General features: G+C 38.6%; 1 protein-coding gene across 6 annotated transcripts in view; it reads left to right on the forward strand.

Annotated features, from left to right (window-relative positions):
• The window catches only part of LOC131196323 (guanine nucleotide-binding protein G(I)/G(S)/G(O) subunit gamma-12), a 51,586-nt gene that overhangs the window by 11,849 nt on the left and 15,587 nt on the right, over nucleotides 1–24,150 (forward strand). For 3 of the 6 annotated variants that reach the window (XM_058178971.1, XM_058178967.1, XM_058178970.1), the window contains exon 2: nucleotides 2,540–2,643. The exons of 1 other annotated variant lie outside the window; for it this stretch is intronic. The gene's annotated coding sequence lies outside the window, so the exon portion shown is untranslated. Of the gene's footprint in view, nucleotides 1–613; nucleotides 755–2,539; nucleotides 2,644–24,150 lie in introns of all 6 variants that reach the window. 2 more of the 6 variants (XM_058178972.1, XM_058178968.1) reach the window with 1 other exon arrangement.

Genomic DNA, 24,150 nt, shown 5'->3' on the forward strand with positions numbered 1-24,150 from the left:
CTCTTCATGTGCTCCTTTGTGCCTCCTCCTGAAAGGTATTTTATATAGAGCCCAAATCACTGAATAGATCGGGCAAAGCATCCATTGGCAAGTTTTCCATTCCCCAAGAGATGCATATGAAACCTGCTTCCATATTCATCTGACCTTCCCTTGGATCAGGTGACATGTCATCATTCCTGTACAGTTCTACCAAAATCAACATCTCTTGTGCAATGTATTAAATATGGGGAGGAAAATACACATCCTCTACATGTATTAACTACTTTTTTGTTTCATTGACTACTACTTTCTTTTGCTGTACTGAACCAGCTTATTTCACCACTTTGTGTAAAATGACAATAACTATTGAGAGACCTTCTTATTCATACTATTTTCTGGCTCACTGAACTGTGTGAATTGGGACAAAGAAGTGTTATGTATAAGTAAAGTGTTAAGTATAAGAAAATGGATTTGGGCAAGTAGGTTGATCTATTCTAGACCCTTCGGTTAACTATTGAAGCAGAATGATATCCATTAATCCCCACCTCTTTAAAGTGTCCTACTGTTTTCTTCTGGAATATGTCTCCTGTATGGAGAAATAGTGCTTCAAAGGGCATATTATTTTTTCCATCAGGGAAACAGGGTGTCAAGTCAAACTTACATGAACCAGGATCTATGCCGCATATCCACCGCTGAGGGAGTGCAGACAGCATCGCCTAGTAGCCTTGGCGGTTTTGCTCATACACACCTTTTCATGGCAAGGAGGAATAGAAAGGTAAAGCCAGAGGAAATCCTTCTAATGCTCTGGTAGAAACTGCAGCAAGATCAGCTCCACTTTAGCCAGGCATTTCCCATTCCTCAATTCCCCACAGAGAGTAAACATGAGGACAAAGTAAAATAGGAGTAGGAGGGTGGACAGGGGAGAGAACTTTGCTCAAGACCCATGAGCTGAAAAGTCAGCCTGTAGGATGTGAGGTGGAGGTTGAAGGTTCAAATCTGTTACCATATCAGATTTTTGTGGATCATGTTCATAGAAATGAATGCTTTGAAAAATTGTTTTTAGAAACTCCTTTTTTTGAGGTGTCACAAAATTGTCTGCTTTTTAATTTAAACAGACAACAATGTTAGCCTCTTGGCATGTTATTTAGATTTAATTTCAGGTTCATGATAGAATTTTGTACTAAAAGTCAAAGCAATCATCTCAATACTATTAAATATGTTTGAAACTGATCTTTTATAGTAAGGGAAACAGAAAGCAAACCAGAGCTGAAATTGAATATTGACTGAACTGGCAGTAACCCCACAGTTAACTCAATGAAATTTAAATCTATTTATGTGTGTGTAAAAAGAGAGACAGTAGAAATTTTGAACAGAATATCATATTTTTTGGTATATAAGATGCACTTCCCCCCCCCGAAAAAAAAGTGGGTGGAAATGTCTGTGCATCTTATAGAGTGAATGTTGCCGAAGCCCTGCGCACCTACCAACCCCAACCTTCAGCCTCCACATGCCCCATTTTCTGCCTCCATGCATCCCATTTTTGGCCTCTGCACCACGTTTTTGACCTCTGTTTTCAGCCCGTTCCAGACGGGGGAATCATCGCCAATACTGATCGCCACCATCTATCACCGTGATCAGCTGCAGTGGCGGAAATCCCCACTGCCTGGAACAGGCAGAAAATGGGACACATGGAGATTGAAAACAGGGTGCACGGAGGCAAAAAATGGGACAAGCGGAGGCCGAAAATGGGGCATGCGGAAGCTGAAAACAGGACATGCAGAGGCAGTGATAGGTGGCGTCGATCCCCACAGCCTGGAACAGCTGATTGGCGGTATTCTGGGAGGCCGATCCAACCACCAATCAGCTGCTCATGCTAAATCAGGCTGCGATAACATGCTGAAGCTGACCAGGCTATTTGCTGCAAGGACACTAGGCAGATGAATACCGATGGATGCTGGGAGGGAGAGGCAGATATTTTTTTCTTGTTTTCCTCCCCAAAAGCTAAGTGCATCTTATGGTCCGGAATGTCTTATACTGCAAAAAATACGGTAATTTTATACCAAAGGTTTGAATAGTGCTTTGTATTTCAGGCAGTTTATTTTAATATAAGATTTGTTTTTCTAGAAGAGAAAGTGGAAAAAAGCCAATGTAGGATTTACAGCCATGTTGAACATTCAATGTACTGTCAAAAGTTGCATTTTTCTGTGTCAGCAAATATGTGATTGATGCCATTGAGAACATTCTAATTTATAAACCACAGTGGCTGAGTTCACAAAAAAATCTGATGTAGAAATTACCTTATGCACAGCAGGGTGTATGAGTTCAGCCAGTGGTCCACTTGCTTACTGAGCATTATATTCCACTACTGGCTCATAAACACTTTAAAGAAAGCAAGTATTTTCATTAAAATATCACATTATTAATAACCAGAAATATTTAAAAATAAAAGTTTTTATAGCGCTTTTATTGCTACAAGAAGAGGTATGGCTTCCTCTACAGAGACTTTCTTTTTCTTTCATTATCTATTCATTTAATTCCTGACACATCTTTTGTTTTACAGATTTGCCAAAGGCCAAATACACTATTCGTGACGGAAAAAGGATTGGAAGCTAGATTACCTAATATTTGGTGCTTTAAAAGCCAGCGTGTCCCTGTTCTTTGAAGGTATTTTTCCCCCAAAAATGGCATCCTTATTTTCAAGTTCAGGAATTATTAGTATATTTGGAGATCAGTTTGTGGGATTTTTTGTTGGACTATTTCGTTGGGCTTGATTTTTTGATCTATTGATTTAAAAGTTACCACAAACTGCCTTGCTTCTCTGGATTGGACTAGTAATAAAAAGTTTGCATAAATAATTAAAAGCTGGCTGTTTAGAAATTAAGTGTAATATATATTGAATAATATATTGTTTAATATATCACCTGGAAGTTATTAATAGCTCTTATTTATACATTTTACTGTAGTTCTAAATTTACATTCATATATTTAATGTTATCATGATTAAGGTGTTTCATGGTATCAATGATGAAACTTTCCTAGACGTTACCACTGACCTCCGTTTTTTTACTGCTTTGTTGTAAAAGCCAATGGAAGGTTTGGTAGAAGGATAACCAGCCAGGGATATTAAGCTGATAACAGTAAGCAGTGGAGGGGAATGTTTCTTTTTGAAAACAGTATTTAGGGAAACAAGAACTGCAAGGGACATAGCAGCAATGAGATGATGTAACTAGAGGGGGAAAGCCAGGTCTTTTTATTTTCTGGAGGTGGGGCTTTGAGGAGTTTGGAACAGTTAAAATTGCTTTAGAAATATAACACTAACAACGTAAAATACAGAAAACTATGATATAGGTAGGCGTCAACTTAAGCCTCATTACTTCATAACTGAAGTTACAATGGAGGTGTGAAATGCTCCCAGTTCAGATCGGATCACGTGATCCAGTAGCGATGGCAGCGGGTGGTTCTGAGAACCGGTAGCAAAAATCCCTGCCCCTCCACCTATGCCCAGCTGAGCCGCGTGATCATCGGAGGTTTTTTTTTTTTTTTTAACTTTTAAAAGCATTTTTTTCTTCGGCCAAAAAAAATGCTTTTAAAAGTAAAAAAAAAAAACTTCTGATGATGCTCAGCTGGGATCGTCAGAACTTTTTAAAAGCATTTTTTTTACAATCTCTTTGGCCGAAGAGGTTGTAAAAATACTTTTAAAAGGTTCTGACGATTAGGCAACTCAGCTGGGATTGTCAGAGAAGCCTTTTAAAAGCATTTTTTTAAAACCTCTTTGGCCAAAGAGGTTGTAGAAAAAATGCTTTTAAAAGTAAAAAAAAAAAAAAGTTGGCCACGCCCACCCAGTCACATTACCACCCCCACCAATCCACGCCCACAGAACCGGTAGTAAAATTTTTTACATTTCACCACTGACCCCACCTCCCCCAGAAGATGCTTCTGACCCAATTTCGAAATTATGATAGCTGTAGTACCACACACGTTCACTTGATTGCATTTTGGGCTCTTGACAGCTACCTTCTCTTTACGCCATTTGCACTGTCCTGCAGTCACTTGACCCTGATTTTCAAAGCATTTTGCTGGCTTCTAGCATTTACTTCCATTTTACAGCAAAAATGCCCATTGCGGAAAATTAAGCCCGCTAGCAATCACTGCAAAAAATGTTGTATAATCGGGTTTGGTCACATGGTGACCTTTGGTGACCTTTTAACAACCACAACAACTCATAACTGTAATTTTGGACTCAATTTGGTTGTAAGTCGAGGATTCATATCATCACTCAGTTGTACAGTTACTGGAGGCGACAGAAAAAGAGGTTGAAGATCAAAAGCAGCCTACGGGTGAACCAACCTTTGCTCAACAGTATTTTCTGTATTTCCAGTTCTAGTTATATCCATTCTGAGTCTTCTTGAGGAATGGGGAAAAAAATTACCTTATGCTGGAATTTTAGCACTCTTTTTCTCTCCCACTGGTGTATTGTCTGTGTTAGCAGGTGGCCATTTGAAAGTACCAAGTTTTTGGTAAATATCAATGATAATTTATTATCTTGAACCCAAGTTTTGCTAACTACTTTCTCTTTTGTTAGTGGTTGTAGTACTGAAATTGTCACTCTTCAAGAGTGTGTGTGTGTGTGTGTGTGTGTGTGTGAGTGTGTGTGTGTGTGTGTATCTGTCAAATAAGCAATCCATTATTTATAACTAGCAAAATAGATTATCTTTAAATGTAAAATACATTTTAAATATACTGAGCCGAATTACTGTTACTATTGTCCACTAGAGGTCAGGCTTCTACCAGGCCTAAATATTTTGATACTTGCATAATTTGTCTACCTATGAAGTGTTCTATTTACTAAGGTTAAAAGCTAATCATTCATTTGAAGCAGGAATTTATATTGGGAGAGTGTTGAATTGAAGGGAGAAAGATAATAATTGTGTTGTATGACCTGTGCTTTTGTAATTTCAAGTCTTCACCAAAGGATACTGGAGAAAAATTAATTTCTGTGGGGAAAATGGCTATTTAGGAAACTCAAGGCAATGCAGATGAGGCTAGTTTGCCTTCTGTGTTCACAACAACCCTGCGAAGAAGGTTAGGTTGAAAAATAATATCTAGGCCTGAATCATTCATTGAAGTATGAAGTCAGGTAGAACTGGAATCTAGGCATTCCTGGTTGCAATTAAACACTCTTATCATTAGATGAAACTGGTCCGCATCGTTTTCAGTAAGTGGTAAACATTAACATAAATATTAAAAATGCACATTAGGTTTGCTCATTTACTGCCAGCTGTCCGCAGCACACAATGCAGTGTGTTTCTGTATCCTTAAATGACTTATCTGGAAATGTCAGATATATAACTTAGCACAACAGGAATCTGAAGACCAGCTCCGTGAGTGATCTGGGGCATTCATAAGCTCATTAATTACAAGAGCTTTTACAGGATAGACCTGTGTTTCTATCTTCCATTCATTTAACTTCCCTGTCTTTGAAGAGATTTGCTGTCTATTCAGTTTTCATTTCATTTAATATATGGTTAACAGGTAGTCCTCCACTGAGCCCAGAATTTATCTTGAGTGAGACAAGACAAAAGTGAGGCATTTGCTAAGTGAGTTTTGCCTCTTTTTGCCTCTTAAGTGAATCACCACAGTTGATAAATTGGTCGGACAGCTGTTAAGTGAATCTGGCTTCCCCATTGATGTTGCTTGTCAAAAGGTCACAAAAGGGGATCACATGGGACACAGCAACAGTCATAGGTATGAGTCAGCAGCGAAGCATCTGAATTTTGATCACATGATCATGGGATACTGCAAAGTTCTTAAGTGTGAAAAATGGTCATAAGTCACTTTTATCAGTGCCATTGTAACTTTGAACAGTCACTAAATGAACAGTTGTAAGTTGAGGACTACCTGTATTAATTTGATGCATTTAGTTTAAAAAATGGAAACCAATGCAAACGAAAAAGAACGGAAGGAAAACAGGGGAGGGGGTTAGTTTTCCAAGATAAAACATACACTGTGGACCTTGTGTAGCCCCTTTTTTTATTTGCTTTCCCAAGAGCTTCCTGACTTCCAGCTCATTAAATTTAGTATCAAACTGCTATTGCATATTTTACAATGTATTATTTATTTATTCGGTTTTTATCCTGCCTTTATTAGTTTGTAAGAAACTCAAGGCAATGAAGATACATAATACTCCTTCCTCCTATTTTCCCTGCAACAACAACCCTGTGAGGTGGGCTGAGCTGAGAGAAAATGACTGGCCCAAAGTCACCCAGCCAGCTTTCTAGGCCCTGGTGGGACTAGAACTCACAGTTTCCTGGATTCTAGGCCTGAGCCTAAGCAACTACATCAGCAAAATTAATAAATTACAGGATTAACAAAAACAGAAATTCAAAACATAAAGGTCCCATTTTTCCCCTTGGAAGCTGTTCCAGTTGTCTCACAGCCTCAATACACACTCACACGCCGAAAAAAGGGAAGGAATCCTTTCCTGTCTGCCAAAACACTGCCAACTTTAATGTAAAGTATTGCAATAATTATTGTAATAATAATAATTATTATTTACTTTATTCATTAAACATAAAACTCAGTCAATTGAACATTCAAAAATGCATCACAAATGCCATTGGCTGGTGCTAACGGTTGATACAGGTTGCTGCCAGCATCCTAGGTATCAAGCAAGCACCTTCTTAAAATGTACGATGTTCCAAGTAATGCATTTTTTTGCAGTTCCGCTGGTGTTATTGCAGGAAGCTGCAATTTTTTGATGTATCTTATAAAATTCTTGGACATGGTACTACTTTCTGTCAGGGAAGGGGGAAGCCAGTTCCTTATTCAGATGACAAAAGGGAGCAGGTTATTGTTCCTCTTGCTTGATGCTTATCCTCGGAAGTGATGCTCGCAGCTTTCTAGCTGCTCTTGGTCCCTGGACGAATAACAAAAACAAGAAGGTGGTCAGATTTATATTTGACACTAAACCATCACACAGTTTCTTTGCTTTTGACTTAGCATGACCTGTGAATCAAGCAACTATGGTATGTTCATATTTTAACTGGGTTAGTATCGCTTATTCCACAAATCATGATTTAAGCAAGCCAGAGTTTAATGCAGTACATGAACCTAGCCTATATTTACCTTCTGATCTATTATCAGTTTGTGAGTGAGTACTCTGTGGGATCAATACAGAATTATTTGTATTATTTCCTGTTCAAATTCTTGAATAGAATTTCAAGACTCCTAGTCTCACCATCCCCTTCATGGATTACTGCCTTGTCATGGCGAAGATTTTTTCTCCATAGGAACCTGGAATGTAAGATCCGTGAATCAAGGTAAACTGGACATGGTCAAACAAGAGATGACAAGACTGAACATCGACATCTTAGGAATCAGTGAACTAAAATGGACAGGAATGGGTGAATTTAATTCAGATGGCCATCAGGTATACTACTGCGGGCAAGAATCCCTCAGAAGAAATGGAGTAGCCTTCATAATCAATGAAAGAGTACGAAAAGCAATACTGGGATACAATCCCCAAAATAACAGAATGATCTCAGTTCGAATTGAAGGCAAACCATGCAATATCACTGTAGTCCAAGTCTGTGCCCCAACGACTGGTGCTGAAGAGGATGAAATTGACCAGTTCTATGAAGCCCTACAGCACCTTATAGAATTAACACCAAAAAATGATGTCCTTATCATCATGGGGGATTGGAATGGTAAACTAGGAAGCCAAAAGATAACTAGAATAAGCCTTGGAGTACAAAATGAAGCAGGGCACAGGCTGATAGAATTCTGTCAAGATAATACAATGGTCATAGCAAACACTCTTTTCCAACAACTCAAGAGACAACTCTACACATGGACATCACCAGACGGTCAACACAGAAATCAGATTGACTATGTGCTCTGCAGCCAAAGATAGAGAAGCTCTATACAGTCAGTAAAAACAAAATATTGCCTTACACACTGTAAGCCACCCTGAGTCTTCGGAGAAGGGCGGGATATAAATGTAAATTAAAAAAAAAAATCAGGAGCTGACTGTGGCTCAGATCATGAGCTTCTTGCAAAATTTAGGCTTGAAGAAAGTAGGGAAAAGCCCGAGGCCACTAAGGTATGAACTAAATCATATCCCTGATGAATATACAGCAGAGGTGACAAATATATTTAAGGAATTAGATCTGATAGACAGAGTGCATGAAGAACTATGGATGGAGGTTCGCAACATTGTACAAGAGGTAGCAACTAAAACCATCCCAAAGAAAAAGAAAGGCAAGAAAGCAAAATGGCTGTCTGAGGAAGCTTTGCAAATAGCTGAGAAAAGAAGGGAAGCGAAAGGCAAGGGAGAAAGAGAAAGATACACCCAGTTGAATGCAGAATTCCAGAGAATAGCTAGAAGAGATAAGAATACATTCTTAAATGAACAGTGCAAAGAAATAGAAGAAAACAATAGAATAAGGAGGACCAGAGATCTCTTCAAGAAAATTGGAGATATGAAGGGAACCTTTCATGCAAAGATGGGCATGATAAAGGACCAAAGTGGCAGGGATCTAACAGAGGCAGAAGAGATTAAGAAGAGGTGGCAAAATTACAAGAAGAACTATACAAGAAGGAACTTAACATCCCTGATAACCACAATGGGGTAGTCACTGACCTTGAGCCAGACATCCTAGAATGTGAAGTCAAATGGGTCTTAGGAAATCTGAGCAACAACAAAGCTAGTGGAGGAGACAGTATTCCAGATGAGCTATTCAAAATCTTAAAAGACGATGTAGTAAAAGTACTACACTCAATTTGTCAGCAAATTTGGAAAACTCAGCAGTGGCCACAGGATTGGAAAAGGTCAGTTTACATTCCAATTCCAAAGAAAAGCAATGCCAAAGAATATTCAAACTGTCGGACCATTGCACTCATTTCACATGCTAGTAAGGTTATGCTTAAAATCCTACAAGCTAGGCTCCAGCAGTATGTGGATCAAGAACTACCAGAAGTACAGGCAGGATTTCAAAGAGGCAGAGGAACTAGAGATTAAATTGCCAATATATACTGGATCATGGAGAAAGCTAGGGAGTTCCAGAAAAACATCTGCTTCATTGACTATGCTAAAGCCTTTGATTGTGTGGATCACAACAAATTGTGGCAAGTTCTTAAAGAGATGGGTATACCAGACCATTTTATTTGTCTCTTGAGAAAACTGTATGTGGGTCAAGAAGCAACAGTGAGAACTGGACACGGAACCACTGATTGGTTCAAAATTGGGAAAAGAGTCCAGCAAGGCTGTATACTGTCGCCCTGCCTATTTAACTTATATGCAGAGCACATCATGAGAAAGACGGGGCTGGATGAATCAAAAGTTGGAATTAAGATTGCCGGGAGAAATATCAACAACCTCAGATATGCAGATGATACCACTCTAATGGCAGAAAGTGAAGAGGAACTAAAAAGTCTCTTGATGTGGGTGAAGGAGGAGAGTGCAAAAGTTGGCTTGAAACTCAACATTAAGAAAACTAAGAATATGGCATCTGGCCCTCTCAATTCCTGGCAGATAGATGGGGAAGAAATGGAGGTAGTGACAGATTTTATTTTCCTGGGCTTCAAGATCACCGCAGATGGGGACTGCAGCCAAGAAATTAAAAGACGCTTGCTCCTGGGGAGGAAAGCTATGGCAAATCTAGACAGTGTATTAAAAAGCAGAGACATCACCCTGCCAACAAAAGTGTGTATAGTCAAGGCTATGGTTCCCAAAGTCCCCAAATCTTCAACCAGAAACTGTTTACTATTGACCTCACCCCTTTCCTAAGAGGTCTATAAGGGGCGTGCATAAGAGCACAAACGTGCCTACCATTCCTGTCTTACTGTTGCTTCATGCTTATGCTTAGGAATGATATTGTGACAAATAAATAAAATAAAAAATAAAAATAAATAAATGGTTTTCCCAGTATGGCTGTGAAAGTTGGACCATAAGAAAGACTGAGCGCCAAAGAATTGAGGCCTTTGAACTCTGGTGCTGGAGAAGACTCCTGCGAGTCCCTTGGACTGCAAGGCAAACAAACAAGTCAGTCCTAGAGGAGATGAACCCTGATTGCTCTTGAGAAGGCCAGATCTTGAAGATGAAACTGAAATACTTTGGCCACCTAATGAGAAGGAAGGACTCACTGGAGAAGAGCCTAATGCTGGGAATGATTGAAGGCAAAAGAAGAATGGGACGACAGAGAATGAGGTGGCTGGATGGAGTCACTGAAGCAGTAGGCATGAGCTTGAATGGACTCCAGAGGATGGTAGAGGATAGGAAGGCCTGGAGGAACGTTGTCCATGGGGTCACGATGGGTCGGACACAACTTTGCAACTAACAACAACAACAAACCAGAAAATCCGACAATATAATTGTGACACTTTTGTGTGCCTTTCAAGTCAAGGATTGTTCTATAAACACAGATAGCTTGTTCTGTGTCATAATTTCTTCAAATCCAGATAACTTTCTATGATCTTTTTAACATATATGTTAGCATGGCTGCTTTTTCTACTTTTTTAACTACTTTTCTCTTGCGCCTCTGTAAATCCTGTCTTTACAGAGCTTTTGAGAACTGGTATAGAATATAACTGCACGTTCTGTCAGAAATGTGTTGCTATCTTCATCTCAAAGCTCAGAAGACGCAAATTATATCTTTGGAATATTCGTTGTAGGAATGGATAAATTTTTGTGGCTTCACAGAGCTGCCATATAAAAAACACATAAAAACAAAAACGCCTCTGCTTGAGTTCTGTTGTTAACTATAAGTCAAGGGAGTTTTACAAATGGTCTTAACAGGAAAAGTTATGTTCATCATTTTGGAATTAGAGAATTGGACAGCTGAAACAGCATAACTGTGCTTAAATAAATAATATACTACAATGTAGCTTACATTCCAATACTGAAAAAATCATAGCCACTATAGTATTTATATACCTGCTCCTCTCTTTAATGATAACATTTTAATGATAATGTTTTTTTAAAGGGGCCAGATAGAAGTGTTCATATAGGTAGTCCCTGACTTACGGCAGTTCATTTAGTGACCATTATGATGGCACTGAAAAAGGGACTTTTTCATTTTTCACACTAACACCGCTGCAGCATCCCTATGGTCACGTGATCAAAATTCAGATACTTGGCAACTGGCTCATATTTATGATGGCTGCAATGTCCTGGGTCATATGGTTACCTTTTGTGACCTTTTGACAAGCAAAATAAATGGGGAAGTCAGATTCACTTTACAACCATGTTACTAACTTAACAACTGCAGGAATTCATTTAACAACTGTCTCACTTGGCAACAGACATGTTGGCCTCAATTGTGGTCGTAAGCCGAGGACTACTGTACTTGTAGGGAATATTTTAAGTGTTGGCTAATAACCAGAAAGTCAATATATTGTCATGTTGGATTGTAATATTTCTGATCTTATTGGAATTATATTTCTTATTAGTATTTAAACTAATACTAGTATTTAAACTAATACTAGTGTGCTCTCCCCACTTCTCTTCTCTCTGTATACCAATGACTGCATCTCCAATGATCCATTTGTTAAGCTACTGAAGTTCGCAGATGACACAACAGTGATTGGTCTCATTCGAGACAATGACGAATCCGCATATAGACAAGAGGTCGAACGACTAGCCTTGTGGTGCAACCAAAACAATCTGGAACTGAACACACTCAAAACCGTAGAAATGGTGGTAGATTTTAGGAAAAACCCTTCCATACTTCCACCTCTCACAATACTTGACAACACAGTATCAACAGTAGAAACCTTCAAATTTCTGGGTTCTATCATATCGCAAGATCTCAAATGGACAGCTAACATCAAAAACATCATTAAAAAAGGACAACAAAGAATGTTCTTTCTGCGCCAACTCAGTAAGCTCAAACTGCCCAAGGAGCTGCTGATCCAGTTCTACAGAGGAATTATTGAGTCTGGCATTTGCACCTCTATAACTGTCTGGTTCGGTTCTGCAACCCAACAAGAAAAACACAGACTTCAGAGGATAATTAGAACTGCAGAAAAAATAATTGCTACCAACTTGCCTTCCATTGAGGACCTGTATACTGCATGAATCAAGAAGAGAGCCGTGAAAATATTTGCAGATCCCTTGCATCCTGGACATAAACTGTTTCAACTCCTACCCTCAAAACGACGCTATAGAGCACTGCACACCAGAACAACTAGACACAAGAACAGTTTTTCAAGGCCATCACTCTGCTAAACAAATAATTCCCTCAACACTGTCAGACTATTTACTGAATCTGCACTACTATTAATCGTTTCATAGTTCCCATCACCAATCTCTTTCCACTTATGACTGTATGACTATAACTTGTTGCTGGCAATCCTTATGATTTATATTGATATATTGATCATCAATTGTGTTGTAAATGTTGTACCTTGATGAACGTATCTTTTCTTTTATGTACACTGAGAGCATATGCACCAAGACAAATTCCTTGTGTGTCCAATCACACTTGGCCAATAAAATTCTATTCTATTCTATTCTAAACTATCTGATATAAATAATTCAGTATTCTTATTAAAAGAAGATGATACATAATTTCTAAAACCCCAGAAAATTGTTCTTGCGCTGAATCCAGATTGGGTTTGGTTCATCCAGTATATTAATCATATGGAAAGTTGTTTGATTTTATTTTAACCCAACTAGTGTGGTTTGTAAATAACGTTGTATCTTAACTTACTGTAGCACTTGGCCTATTGTGGTTTATTTCATAAACCGATGAAACAAACTTAGCAAGATTGGTGAATTCACACTGTGAATCGCATAATGTATCTTGTGATTTTGATCCAGAATCTAGGGATTTTACTTTGGACAATGAATTAACTTTATTACATTCCAAATGCTAGTTGATGATTTTTATATATTTGCTTATAATATATATGTTTAATTTTTAAACATGATTAATCTGTCTCTTTTAATTCAAAATTAAGGGCTTGGAGAATTGTTTGCCATTCAAGAATTGGTTGATTGGAGTGACTTATAAGCCTTGTAAAACATAGATAAATAACTACATACAACCAGTTGTGCAAACAGTATTCAGATCATTATAAAAACATTTTAGCTAACAGTATCCATTTAAAGTTGGCTTGGGAACTCTTAAAAAAGGACATTGGCCCAATGGTCTTCAGAAATAATTAAAAAGAAAAAGACTGTTTCTTATAAGGAAAGGATAGGAGAGAAAAGGATCAGGAAGGGTGAAGAAAATACATCAGGTTTGTCAGTCAGCATTTTCTCCTTACCTGATCTTTTTTTTGGAAAATAATTACATTTAGCATTTTCATATCTACAGTATTGCTAACTATCTAGAGTACCTTAAGGACCAAAAGTACCACATTTACATAGTTGGGATAACTGTAGAGCAGACTGAACTTGATTCCATAACATTCTGCTACTGTCACTGTTTATCCATCCCTGGAATTCAGTTATGGCATTGCAGAGGCATTTGTGGAAAGCTGCAGGCTGCTGATGAAAGAATAAATGAGACTGAAAAACACAGGATAGGAAATGAGTCTGTCCACTAAAGCTGGTGGGGTTTGCTTATTTATTTATTTTTATTTATCTATTTATTCAATCTTAAACTGATAATTTGTGTGTGTTAGATTATGAATAAATTATCATGTATTGTTGAATAAGCGAGCTTCATTCTTAAAGAAGTACATTTGCGCCGTTCAGTGAACCTGTTCACAATTGCATAACTGTTTCTGGGCTCTCAATGTGATGGGTGTGAGTTCATTCTACAAGTTAAAGCATTTCCAGGACAAGAAAGAGATGACAAGACAGTGCCTTTCGATTAATTGATTAGATTTAAATTTCCTGGATCGTGTAGTCACCCATACCCTGGTCATCTCCTGGTTAGATTACTGTAACATACTCTACATGGAGCTACCCTTGCAGGGTATTCAGAAATTACATCTGGTATAGAACACAGCGGCATGGACAGTTCTGGAGACCCCTTGGGAGGCACATGTAACACCGCTGCTGTGTGAGCTAGACTGATCGTCAGTTTGCTTCTGGGTCCAATTCAAAGTGTTGGTCATTACCTTTAAAGTTTTTTTAAAGGTCCAGGCTTTCGCCATGTTGGCTCATTCCACTCACTTGAGTGGAACAGTCCTACAGGAAGTCCTCAACTTACAACAGGTCATTTATTGACCGTTTGAAGTTACAATAGCACTAAAAAAGTGACTTAGGTGGCTCAGTGACTAAGACACTGAGCTTGTCGATCAGAAAGGTCGGCAGTTCGGCGGTTCAAATCCCTAGTATTTATTATTTTTTTAAATTTTTAAATTTAATCTAGTATAGTATAGATCTTCTGCATGAGCAGGGGGTTGGACTAGATGACCAGAAAAATGTGGGTTAGACAGCACCACCACCAGATGGATTTGTAACTGGCTGACCAACTGCACTCAACGTGTAGTCCTCAATGGAACTACATTCACATGGAGGGAAGTATTCAGTGGAGTACTCCGGGGGTCTGTTTTAGCCCCAGTACTCTTCAACATCTTCATCAATGACTTGGACAAGGGGATAGATGGGGAACTCATCAAATTTGCAGATGACACCAAGCTGCAGGAATAGCCAACACTCCAGAAGATAGGCTCAAGTTACAGAAGGATCTTGAACATTGGGCGCTATCTAACAAAATAAAATTCAACAGTGAAAAAAGTAAGGTAAAAGAAAAGTAAAAAAAAACCAAAATGCATAGGTACCGTACATGTGGTACCTTGCTCAATAGCAGTACCTGTGAAAGAGATCTTGGAGTCCTAGTGGACAACCATTTAGGTATGAGCCAGCAGTGTGCAGCAGCTGCTAAAAAAGCCAACACAGTTCTGGGCTGAATAAACAGAGGGATAGAATCAAGATCACGTGAAGTGTTAGCGCCACTTTATAATGCCTTGGTAAGGCCACACTTGGAATACTGCATTCAGTTTTGGTCGCCGTGATGTAAAAAAGATGCTAAGACTCTAGAAAGCATGCAGAGAAGAGCAACAAAGATGATTAGGGGACTGGAGGCTAAAACATATGAAGAACGGTTGCATGTCCGTTCTTCACGGTATGGGTATGTCTAGTTTAATAAAAAGAAGGACTAGGGGAGACATGATAGCAGTGTTCCAATATCTCAGGGGTTGCCACAAAGAAGAGGGAGTCAAACTATTCTCCAAAGCACCTGAGGGTAGAACAAGAAGAAATGGGTGGAAACTGATCAAGGAAAGTAGCAACTTAGAACTAAGGAGAAATTTCCTGATAGTTAGAACAATTAATAAGTGGAACGACTTGCCTGCAGAAGGTGTGAATGCTCCAACACTGGAAATTTTTAAGAAAATGTTGGATAACCATCTGTCTGAGATGGTATAGGGTTTCCTGCCTGGGCAGGGGGTTGGACTAGAAGGCCTCCAAGGTCCCTTCCAACTCTGTTATTGTTACCTGTTACCTTACTTAAGACCGTTTTTCACACTTCTGACCATTGCAGCACCCCCCTGGTGACATGATCAAAATTCAGATGCTTGGGAGCTGCACTCACATTTATGATGGTTGCCGTGTACCGGGGTCATGTGATCACCTTTTGTGACCTTTTGACAAGCAAAGCCAATGGGAAAGCCAGATTTGCTTAACAATTGTGTTACTAACTTAACAACTGTAGTGTTCCACTTAACAACTATGGCCACAAAGGTTGTAAAATGGAGCAAAATTCACTTAACAAATGTCTCACTTAGCAACAAAAATTAGGGACTCAATTGTGGTCATAAGTCAAGGACTATCTGTACTTCAAATCCTGTCAGCCAAAGAATTTCAGCTGGCAGATTCCAGAAGAAGAGCCTTTTCTGCTGGGGCCCCCCGTCCCTTGGAATATTATCCCATTGAAGGTGAGAGACATTCTTGGCCTTATGGAAGGGCCTGAAAATTTGGCACTGTCACTGACCTGGGTCCAGTGGTGGGATTCAGCCAGTTCACACCACTTCGGGAGAACCGGTTGTTAACTTTGTGAGCAGTTTGGCAAACTGGTTGTTGGAAGAAATAATTAGGGCAGAGAACCGGTTGTTAAATTGCTTGAATCCCACCACTGCCGGGTCCAATAGGGGCCTGCTGTATTGGAGGTGGCTGAGAAGGTGGAAAAGATCCCCAAGCCCAGGACACCTTGTCTTGGTTTTTAATTTCTTATTTAATCATGTTAATTTTAATCATTTTATATTATCTTTTTTTTACCTTTCTATCATTCTGTAAACCACCCAGTCACTGTAGTAGTGAGATGAGTGTCCTATACATTTAAACAAACAAACATATAAATAAAATTATTTTACTGCCCAATTCCATGGGACTGTTTTTTGACACATCTTGAACAGCATAGCCACATTTCATAATGCATTTTTAAAAAGATGGTAGGAGTAAAATATAGTAATAGGAGAAAGCAATGGTGCATCTAGTAGAACTGACACAGATTTGCTTCCTGGAACATTTTCTACTTGAGGTGTAGCAGCACTTGGTTAGCCTGCTTTCAATGGTTCATTGCACTTATTGCAATATGTTCATTTATTTACAGGATTGTACCATATCTGTGCTCTGAGCCATTAATTATTCACTCTGAATTAAAGGCTCCAATAACATCGATAGTGTAGTAGCATATTCTTGACAGTCTTGTCATAATAAGCCTCATAGCTACTGCTTCTGTAAGAATCCATAATTATACCTCCAGGAGATGCAGAGGAAAAGAGAAATTCTGCTTTTCTATTATTTATTATGGGGAGGAGGGCGAAAAGAAGTTGTTTCAATCTAAGGGCTACATAAGCATCAAGGAAGTGCATTACAGGCTTCAAATTAACAAAGGACGTTACACAGTCCAAAATGGGAGGGGCCAAATTGATCCCCAATGGTCATTTCTTTAGACACCCAAATGTTACACGGACATGTGTGTGTGTGTGTGTGTGTGTGAGAGAGAGAGAGAGAGAGAGATTTTCTCAATCTATATTAATTTCATGCCCTTACACATAAACATGATATTTTAAAGGCTAAGTGTTAGGTGAGGGGTAGCATTTTGTAATGGTGTCAATATCTTTCCTTAGTTGCAAAACTGGGTATTATAAAATATTTTAATTTGGATTGAAGTATGGAGAAAAGGAATCGCAAGTTAAAAGGAAGGTACACCAAGTCTTTCCTATGTTTAATCATTGTGTGGCTTCCTTTATGCCATCAATTTAAAAAGTAGATGGATTTCACACAGATTGCTATCACTGATCAGAGCAAATAATTTACTGTTCCAACCAGATTATTTCACCATGCCCACTTTGAAAGAAAATCTCAGAACTGCACTTCTCTTTCTTTCTCCTACATTACATCATTTGGTAACGCTCATTCATCAGGCAAGTCCATTGCAACAAAATGAAAAACTCTGGAAAATAATATGAAAAACATATTTATAATTACCTTACTTTTTTCTGGTCATTGTTCAAAAACAGTATAGAACAAAGTCATATCTTTTCACAGATTTTCCCTCTTCATTACATTTGGATGGGAGGGAAGAAGGAAAATTCCAGGCATAAATAAAGTGACTCAGAGTCATTCTAACTTTGACTCAAGTTTGACTTGTCTGAGCCAGGGGCTTTTCTGCTCTTGGGGGAATCTCATTCTCTGAGTCTCGGAAGCGCACAGGATGTGTATTAGATCCATCCCTTTCCTGGTTTGTTGAAGGTGTTTGGGAAAGGATGATGAATTCATCTAAGTGATGAGGCCTCCACCTCAAGAAGCCATTGCAGAAAGTAGTGTTGGATAATTTCCAACATGTCTCCAAACTCCCATTTTTGGGGAAGATTGTAGAGAAGGTGGTGGAGCTGCAGTTTCAGAGGTCCTTGAGGGAGTGGTGTAGGATTGAAGGCCCTACTTAACATGCACTCATGCAATGCGGGTCCACATCAGTTTGCCTTTGCACAATAGGCCAGGATGCTACAGCTGATTCAGAATACATTACTGGTAGTCCTTGACTTAACAACTGGGTTCCATTATAGTTGTAGATCAAGGACTATATGTAGTGCAATTGCATCTCGATTCACTTGGGAAATTCCTGCTTTCAGATACTAGCTCCCACTTGGCTCCTGGGTGGAATTCAAAGTGCAGGTTGTCATCTGTAAAGCCTTCATAGCTCAAGGACTGGTTATCTGCAGGACCACCTCTCTCCACTTACGTCTTCTTATTTATTAGATCTAGTAGAATAGGCATGTTCCATATTCCACTGTTAAAATTATGTTGTTTTGGCTGTTCTTGCCCTGTGGGATAATATCCCCCTTGAGCTTTGGACAGCTCTGACTTTGTTCTCATTTAAGAAAACATTTAAAACAGCCTTTTTCAACAGACTGTTGCCTGGAGTTGATTGGATGGTTGAGATAGTCTAAACATTCAATAAATAAATTAAATATAACTAGAGTTCAACATGGAAAGTGGACAAATGGTGGATCAGTTATGTCAACATAAGAGTTGGGCTGGAATTTCATGCCATCAAAATATGTTTGCTGTGGCAATGATCTGAAAAATGTCCCAGTGGAACTTGAAAGCCATTTTTCTTTGGTGATAGTGGTTTTGTTCAGTGCCATTGAGCTATTTAGGTATGTCTGATATAGATAGTCCTCAAATTACAACAGTTCATTTAGTGACCGTTTGAAGTTAGTGACTTATGACCATTTTTCACATTTAATGACCATTTCAGCATCCCGATGGTCAGGTGATCAAAATTTGGATGCTGGACAACTGGCATATATTTATGAAGGTTGCAGTATCCCAGGATCATATGATTGCCTTTTGCAACCTTCTGACAAGCAGAGTCAATGTAATGCCAGATTTACTTAACAATCATGTTACTAACTAAACAACTTCAATAATTCACTTAACAACTAGGGCAAGAAAGGTTGTAAAATGAGGCAAAACTCACTTAACTCTTTTGCTTAACTACGGAAATTTTGAGTTCAATCATGGTTGTAAGTCAAGGACTAACTGTAGTGGGTCTCATTTGTTTTCTATTTGTGGCAATTAACATTCTAAATAACATTGCTAAATTTGTTAAAGACAAGAGCAGTCTACATTCTCTAGTCTAGTCTAGTCTAGTCTGTAGGATTTTCAGACTCAAAGCTTCAGAGGAAATTGCTTAAAGAGTTCACCAGGCTGTGAAAATGCTGCAGGAAATACTGAATCCACCAATGAAGATGGATTCAGAAAATTAGTTCATTGCAGGGCCCAATTACATGTTATTTTGGCTCCAACTCCAGTTAGTCAGAGATCACGAGCTCAGGGAGAAAATCAACAACTTCTGAGAACAATAAACATCAACTTGGAAAGTATAAACGCTATTTGATCATGAATGAGACTGGTTAGCAATTAAACTTGAAGAATATACCTAAAACAATAAGCTTATTGGTGAAGTTTTTGAAGTTGTTTTCAAGTAGAGGTTAAAAGCAAAGTTTTGAAAGGTCAGTCATTTAGCTGAGAACTTAAACAACAAAATCCTGCTGCTTACTGACCAGCCATTATTGCATGTCTCTTTTGCTGTTTTTGCAAGAAAATGCTAGAATAACCAATAATTAACAGGGATTGTATTATGATGGTACAGTATCATGATTGTAGAAGTCACAATTCATACATTAAATTCTTGTTAGAAAATATGGCTTTTTCAGGGAGAGCCAATTGATAGCAATTGAGCAATTTGAACCAGCAACTGCTTATGAGCAAGGAAGCAGAAATATTAGAAGTTACAGCTTCATATTTTGATTAAACTCAGCACTCAGCTTTGCTAGAACACATTTGGAGAATATTGGAGTCTTATAAACAGTTTACAAGTTGGTACTAAGCTTGCTTTTTGCACAAGGAAAGACTCCTAAGGGCCTGAAAACTAAAATGGAGAATAGAAGTAATGTTTTCATGCCTTGCTTATCCTGTTTTGCTACTACCTGTGCAGGATTCCTGAGAATCTCTCAAGCTTCTTGAACTGTTTCAGGAAAGCCATATGGTTACAAAAAGAAAGGTAAAGCAAAGAAGTCACAAGAAAGAGGAGAAAGATAATTTCGCTCCCAAGAGTTGCATCTGGAAGGGGGAAGAATGAAACTCTCATCTAGTTTGTATTACCAAATCATCATTTGTGCAACCCTGGGTTAGGGTTAGGTTTAGGATGAGAATTAGGATTAGTGTTAGGAGTTAGGTTTAAGGCTAGGGTTAAAAGTGAGAGCAACAAGGCTGCAGCGATGGCTTTGCTACGGCTGTTCTTACATTCTGCTCTTTTCTTGGAGGACTACATTAATTAATGGCTGTTTAATCATAAGCTAAGAACCATAAGTGTAAGAACGAGACGTGGTGGCTCAGTGGCTTTTCGATTGACAGGTCGGCAGTTCAGCAGTTCAAATCCCTAGTGCCGTGTAACGAGGTGCGCTCCTGTTACTTGTCCCAGCTTCTGCCAACCTAGCAGTTCAAAAGCACGTAAAAAATGCAAGTAGAAAAATAGGGACCACCTTTAATGGGAAGGTTACAGCATTCCATGTGCCTTTGGTGTTTAATCATGCCGGCCACATGACCACGGAGACATCTTTGGACAGCACTGGCTCTTTGGCTTTGAAATGGAGATGAGCACCGCCCCATAGAGTCGGGAACGATTAGCACATATGTGTGAGGGGAATCTTTATCTTTATCTTAACCATAAGCAGAGCTGTTAGTCTGGTTTGAATGAGAGGTCAAATGGTACAATCAGTTGAACCCAATCTCCAGATTATAGCTAATACATTTCCACTATAACTGCAACGTGACCCATGGCCCGGATTCAGAATTCAACTAAATCAGACCACATCATAGATTGATGTATTGTGCAAACTGAATCTGTAAATCAGCAGAGAACTTGTGATTGCCTAGCTATGAGTGGATCAGCTGTATTGGATGGTTTGCAATTATTCTTAAAACACAGTTTTGCAATCTGGACATGCTGTTTGATCTATCATTGATTTTTTTTTAATGTTGACATGCTGTATTCCATTAGCTCCTGTTGGGCTGCCAGCTGTGTCTTGTCCATTTGTGCTTTACTAGGCTGAATTTCAGGAGTCAGTTTATATATGATGCTGACCTTGAATGTGTCTTGAAATTTTGGTCCAAAATTGCCTAGGGCTAATTTGGCTGAGCAAGGTGGTTTTTTTAAAATAATTGAAATAGTTATTTCTTTCTATCTCCGTACAAAGTGTTGCCTCTTTAATTTGACTAAAAAGTCTTGGAACTTAGTAATCAGATAACTCTCCTGTTTGTAAAAATACAGTTTCACCTTTCTGGACCAAAGTAGTAAATATAATAAAAATGCAACTAACCTCCCTCCCCACCTCAGGTCATAAAAGAGAAGATAGCTCACCATTCATCCTCTCTCAGTGATATGTACTCTCCCCTGTCAGATATATTGCTTTTACTACCTGATGTTCATTGATCGATATTAAGCAGGAATAGCAAAGGCAGCATCTTTTTAATTGTGTTGCCAGTTAAAGAGTAGAATGCCTTTCACAAATGCCTTTCACCAGAAGAACTGCTTTGGTCTGTCTTTGAGGGGTTTTTTTTTTCTCCATGCCTTGACTTATTAGTAGACCATTTAAGAAGAGTAGCTTTTCTGGACAAAAAAATTGATTATCAATAAGAGAGAACATTTGTACCTTAGGATTGAACTATGGGGCCCTGTGTGCTCTTTGAGCTGCGGACCATGTTTCTATGGATGCCCCCAAACAAACAAACCAGATATATCTCTCCGTCCAATCCTATCGCTACCAGGGACCCAACTTACAATATTTCTAAAGAATTGACAAAAAAGTTTGGACACCTCTTAGAGGGAAACAAATATTCTATCAACTCCCCACTACAAAGAATCGAAGTCCTGACAATAGATGGAAATGAAACCATGGTCTTATTTGATGTCTTTAAAGAATCAGCAAAGGAATTCATGACAGCACTACTACATAGCGTAACTGACCTAACCAAATACACTAAGACTGAAATGCCAAGAATCATGGATCTCATCAAGCTTTGTCTGATCACATATTTTCAGTTTGACAGACAAATATATCAACAAGTCAAAGGAATACTCATGGGATCCTTGCTTTCAGGACTTAGACCATAATGTAATACCTAGAATCCATAGTACTCCTTTGTCATCTTTGTTATAATAAAAAAAGGAATAACTAGAGAAAACACACAAAACTATCAACATCTTCAAAGGAATAAAATCACAAGAGAAGAAGAAAACAATAATATGTTACCCTTCCTGAATATCCTCAGTTATTGTTGGCAAATTAGGAACACAAGTCTATCATAAAGGCACCTACACCAACCAAGTGCTTCCCTACCAAATAACCTCCTACAACAAAAAATGTGTAAGAACATTTTTTAGACCAGCACAAACTCAGTGCAGCAACCTTGAACATTAGAAAAAGGAAACACATCATCTATAAATCATCTTCCAATACAATTGATATCCATGCATCTTTATCAAAAAGTGCCTGAGCACTCAACCCAATGTAACACAACCAACCCAAGTATTGAAAATGATACCACTATCATTCAAAAATTCTCAGAAACTACCAACCGATTATTACAATCACATGCTATCACCATAGCACACAAACCAACTAAAGCCTTCAAAACTTCCCAGGTAAACCAGAAGACTCAGCAGCCTCAGAAGGAAAAACAGGAGTCATTTACAATATACAGAATAAGGACTGTAACAGCCATTATGTAGGACAAACAGGCAGAAGTCTAGCAGAACAGATCCATGAACACCAACTAGCAGTCAGAAGACATGATGAAAATTCACAACACATGAAATTTCACAACACATGAACAGGCTTAACCATAGTTTCAACTGTGAGCATCCTAGACCAAGCCAAATCCAAAAATATTAGAGAATGTCTAATGTCTAACATTCAGACAAATCAGTGATCAAAAGACACATACAGATAAACAGCATCTACATACCATTCAAAAGAGAGACTCAAAAAGCCAAAAAAAGAAACAAAAAGAGCAAAACACCTCCTCACCAGCAATCAACACCCAGATGAGCAGAGATTAACACCAAGTTTAACACTAGGCCAATGAAGTCAACAATACCCAAATCAAGGAACTACCAACTCAGACAAACAAGCTAACAATAAACAATAGCCTAATCAAGGAAAACTACTCCCACCAACACTGATAGGGCAAGATGCTAGGATATAAATGAGAGCAAACCCCACTCCCTTTTAGCACTGATGATGTTACCTAGTTTGGTAATGAAACATCTGCAAGAAAACAGCCAAGCTCAGAAAGCACCAAGAATCTCATAATTTTGATTATGGGCAGTGCTTTTCTTAAATATTCTTGTTGCTGAAGTATAGTTAATTCCTTTATTATTATGTTTATTGGTAATTTTACAATAAACGTAACTTTCATAAAAATAGATTTCCTGTTGTGTTTTTACATATTAAAATTATAAGATACATGTTTTAAAATACATAGGTGATTTGGCAGATGAACCAATTGCTACCTGAATTAAGCCAGTATATCTCTGGTATTTGGTGCTTAAGAGAAAGAAGTTATATATTAATCTACTAGTAAAGATACTCAACCATAAATTAAGGTTTTCTTCAATCTCTTACATTCCACTCTTGGTGAAAACTATTTAATAAAATCCATTTGCAAAAGAATGTGAACTGGGCACTGCTGTTGGACTATTAACTTTGGCTCAAAGGTTCATTTGGAACCAAGACTGTGGAAAGAGAGGACTTAACGGTCAATCAAGTAGTGCAGAAGCTTTAATGAAGTCAGAAGGAACTTTAAAAAATTAACAGTAAATACCATGTTTAGTTGAAGGAACCTTACATTTAAGATGATATATTTCTGCCTGTTTTTATTGTGTTTTAAAATGCTATACTCAGGCTCTTCCCCTGGGCGCCGCCAGCCGATATTGCTTGGTGGACGGCACCCTAAGGAGTCCCTCTCTGTGTGAGCGTACGGGTCGGTGGGAGGCATGTGGTAACAGCAGGCGGTCCCGTAAGTACCCAGGCCCTAAGCCATGGAGCGCTTTAAAGGTAGTGACCAGCACTTTAAAGTGCACCCGAAAGGCCACAGGCAGCCAGTGCAGTCTGCGCAGGAGTGGTGTTACACGGGCGCCACGT

This window comes from Ahaetulla prasina, chromosome 3 (assembly GCF_028640845.1).
Source record: "Ahaetulla prasina isolate Xishuangbanna chromosome 3, ASM2864084v1, whole genome shotgun sequence".
In the NCBI taxonomy this organism is placed as follows: Eukaryota; Metazoa; Chordata; class Lepidosauria; order Squamata; family Colubridae; genus Ahaetulla; species Ahaetulla prasina.